Genomic DNA, 4,376 nt, shown 5'->3' with positions numbered 1-4,376 from the left:
ACTCGAATCACTGCAACACCCTCCATTTCTGTTCTTTCTCTTTTGCTCCCATAGTCTGACCTCACACCAGTCAGAATAAGCCCCCCCACTGGACATACATGTTTGTGCACATGCACACACATGCGTGTGCACACACTCATCTCCCCCATTTCTCACCTCCCTCCAGTTCTGTCTCACTGTTCCTGGAACCCACCCCATAGACCCTGCCTTTGGGCCCTGTGCCCTCTCCCAACCACTGTCCCCTGATAGGCTCCAGGCCTGGTCTCAGTTGTGGCTGGATTCAGGGAGACATCCTGCCTACACCACTGACCCACTCGGTGCACAAACACACTCTCAGTCCCTTTTTAAAACAGTAAATCTGCCCCATCCTAGTCATCCAAGGCCGCTGTAGCAGAAACATCCCAAGGGTGTGGCTGCAAAGAACTTTCTCACTGTTCTTTGACACACCAAACCAGGGTGTCAGCCGTGTTGATTCCTTCTATGAGCCTCACTCCTGGGTGTCCGTTTTCCCCTGTGGGTGTGTCTGTCTGTGGCGCTGTTATAATTCAATAGTGGTAAGACTTAGAGCCACCCACTCAGGAATGTAACAAAAAGACTCCCTATTTCCAGCCACCACATCCACAAGTATGGGAGACAGGACTTCAGTACTTATGTTTTGGGGTGCACAGTTTGGTTCATACCCCCCCCCAATTTCTTCCTGTTTACCTTGTTCTTTGGGACCTCCCCCTAGAGCGGGCTCCTGGAGGCCTGGGATTCTCACTTTGTTTTTTTTTAACCCCTGAGCTTCCTGCACGTCAGGGCCAGGGCGTGCCCACAGAGAGTGCAAAGTCCACCCTGGACGGGCGAGGCCATCCCATTACCTGAAGGACAAGCCGTCACAGGATGGCGTCACAAGAGGATTCGTGCGGAGATAGTCCAGGACCAACCAGGAAACGCGAGTGTTGTTTCCTGACCCCCTGCTTCCCACCTGGGCGAACCCGTCAGGTGACCCAACGCTACCTTAGAGAGCAAGCTTCCCTGTGGGCAGCCCCTAGCCGGACAGCAGCTCCTGGGGAGATGTGTGCCTGGGGCACGCTTCCACTGGGGGATGCAGACCCTGCCCATCCTCATGAGGCCCGTGGTGAGTGTTGACTGTGAATCCCGCTGTTGCCACCTGGGAGCACGAAGGTAGGATTTAGGAATGGAGGATGGTCTCAAACAGCCTCCTTTAGGTTACAGGGGCTTGCAAAGAGAGTCTTAGTTAACCTTCAAAAACCAAACTCCCTGCCATTGAGTTGACTCCAACTCACAGCAACCCCCACTTGGTTTCCGAGGCTGTAAATCTTTACGGAAGTAGATCACTCCATCTTCCTTCCGCAGAACAGCTGGTGGGTTTGAACCACTGACATTCTGGTTAGCAGCCAAATGCCTTATCCATGAAGCCACCAGAGCTCCCTTGAGCTAACTTTAGGAGACTTGAAAATCACCCATCATGAGGCAGGATTAGGATGCCATTGATGGGGCACTTAGACAGATATTTGATGAAAAAAGCTGACTGTGAAATCATATCATGAATACAATATGTAAAGGAACACGCTGCTGTGGATGGAGTTGTAAGAAAACCTGGCGAAAGAAAGCTAATGAGTTCTGGAAGTGGAGTAGGAGTTGCTTTAAAAGTTCATAGTCTCACCTCATAGCCAAATGACAAATTGGCTCCAAAAAGAATGAAAATCACCGTTAAAAAGTGCCTCCTTTCAGCCATCATCTGTGTGAGACCAAATGGTCAACAATGACTTTAAAGCAAAGATGAGAATGTAAGGATGGTGGGAAGCTCGATGAACAGAAACAGAACAACCAGAATGGAAATGAGAGGATGCTCATGCATTGTGAAGAGTGTGACCAACGCCACCAGGTTGTTACTTGTGGAGAAATTGCTTAGTGGGAATCGGAACTGTTGGGTAAACCTTCACCGAAAGCACAATACAATGCAGGAAAAAAACGCAGAGTCGCGTTTGCTCCCATTCCACTGGTATCACGTGCTGTGTGCAGCTGATAGTTACTGGGACAATAAATGCATGTTTTAAAGAGTTATTCCTTCTCATCTGGCCAGAAGATGTTAAAAAACTCTCTAAAGATGCTGTCTAAACAGAATATAACCCTTTAGCAACTCTGAATTTCCAGGACACTAAGCCAACTGCCATCAAGTTGTCCAACTCACAGCGCCCCTAGAGGACAAAGTAGAACTGCCCCACAGGGCTCCCCAAAGGAATCTTTACAGAAACAGACTACCTCATCTTTCTCCCATGGAGCAGCTGGTGGGTTTGAACCACTGTCCTCACAGATGACAGCTGGGGGTGTAGACAGGACAGCCGCCAACCCCTTTAACCACTGTGTCCCCAGGGATCCTTATACATGCATGACCATCCCTGAAGACTGCGGGGGTGGGGAACAAACATTTGCCCAGCCCAGGCTCGGTGGTGGGACCGGTGGGAAGGGGATGCCAAGTTGCACAAAATACACAGACTTTTCCAGAGCGGGTCTCGTTTTTGTAAGCCAAGGATTTGTGGCAAACACTCATCCTTCCATGGACTTGCTGTAACTTTTCGATGAAGGAAGGTCCTTCTAAGGGCGCACTTTCAGACAACAAAGAGCTCAAGGCGCCGTCGCGGGTGCACCCTGGGCCTCCGAGTGCTCTGCTTATTCCCAAGTCTCAAGAAACAAGTCCTGGGCCCTGTGCTGGGCCCTGCACCACCTCGTTTCAGGAGGATGGCTGCCCCCCAGCGTGACCTGAAGAGAGTGCCCACTCAGGACGATGTGGCCGCCTTGCCTCTGCCAACCGGGCAGGAAGCGCAGGCCCCAGACAGCAAAGGAGCTTTCCCGGGTTTAGGGCCTGATCCTTCGTCCTACCTTCTACCAACTAGCAGATGGGCTCTCACACATTTCCTGTTTTAAAGAATAACAAAACCCCCATAGCTGTTAGTTTGCAATTCGTAGCACATTTCTGTTCTCCAAGTGGGAGAAGTGTCTGATCACCTGTCCTCAGCATTCAAAGCTCACCAGACAAGCCTTCTCAGTGCCTGGAGGGAGTCCCTCCAGCGCCCCAATCAAGCAGCTATTAGCACAGCACAGCTGTGGGTTGGGTGGAGTGGTGGCCCCTGGAGCTAAGTGTTGTTTCAAAGCCTTACAATGAGTTGATAAACATACAATGATGTCAACTTGGAATTCTAGGTGCACTTAACTGTGTGACCTCAGGCAAACTCTGATCTTCATCTTCTTCTTCTTCGGTTGTGACCATTTTTACGAAGAGGGGGATGGTAACGGCCTCCCTGGCTCTCTTTGGAAACACATCATGTGACTTGTGCTTTTCTCTCCGGCTGCCATGCTCATGGTCACCTGCATCCTCAGCTGGGACCCAGGTTGTCTGAGGGGTGAGATTTCCTCCCGAGGCTCCCAAGGGTGTAGTCTGTAGATTAGTAAACATTTTGAAAGAAGTTTCAGATTCCAAAAGTAGTTAAGCCAACCAGGTCCCTCTCTCTCATCCCTATTACACACACACACACACACACACACACACACACACACACACAGAGATCGCTGTTGTAAACAGTTGACTGAATGTTGAGTGAGAGAGGGAAAAAAAGTGCATTTACTTTGTCTATGTTTGACCTCCTCTAGTGGAAATAGGATGGATTTAAAACCAAACGCGAGAAATCAAACTGCTGCCCCTGCCCCCAGGGTTTCTGCTCCTCCTTGCCTTAGGTGTCAAAGGGGAGGCGGGGCTGCAGGCTGTTGCATTTCAATGGTCACATATGCACACTTCCTTGCATACAATGGTCCTCAGTAAACTAACTGCCTCCTTCTCTTCTGGTGCTGTGACAGGCTGTAGCCTGGCCAGCTGCGGATGTAGAGAGGACAACTGTGAGTGTAGACAGGACAGCTGCGAGTGTAGACAGGATAGCCCTGGTATAGATAGGGTAACTGTGTGTAGACAGGACAGCTGCGAGTGTAGACAGGGTAGCCCTGGTGTAGATAGGGCAACTGTGTGTAGACAGGGCAGCTGCGAGGGTAGAATAGACTACTGCGAGTGTAGACAGTAGAATGCCGAATCCCAATTTCCGGAAGGGTTTTCCACCCCTGGTTTTTAGCTGGAAAAGTCCCTGTGCTGGGAACATTGATTCTGACTCTTTTCTTTGTTGTTGTTGTTGTTGTTGTGTACCATCGAGTCAAACCCGACTCATAGTGACCCCTCCTTGGGTTTCCGAGGCAGTATCACTACGGAAGTAGGATTGCCCAACCTTCCTTCCGAAGAGTGGCTGGTGGGTTTTCTTAGTGGTGGCTAAATTAATTAATTGCTGTTAAGAACCCTTTAGCTCAACTGGTTAAGAAATCAGCTGCTA

The sequence above is a fragment of the Orycteropus afer genome, unplaced genomic scaffold (genome assembly GCF_000298275.1).
Source record: "Orycteropus afer afer isolate SDZICR_OR568_19922 unplaced genomic scaffold, OryAfe1.0 scaffold00273, whole genome shotgun sequence".
NCBI lineage: Eukaryota > Metazoa > Chordata > Mammalia > Tubulidentata > Orycteropodidae > Orycteropus > Orycteropus afer.
Note: the sequence above shows the minus strand (reverse complement) of the source record.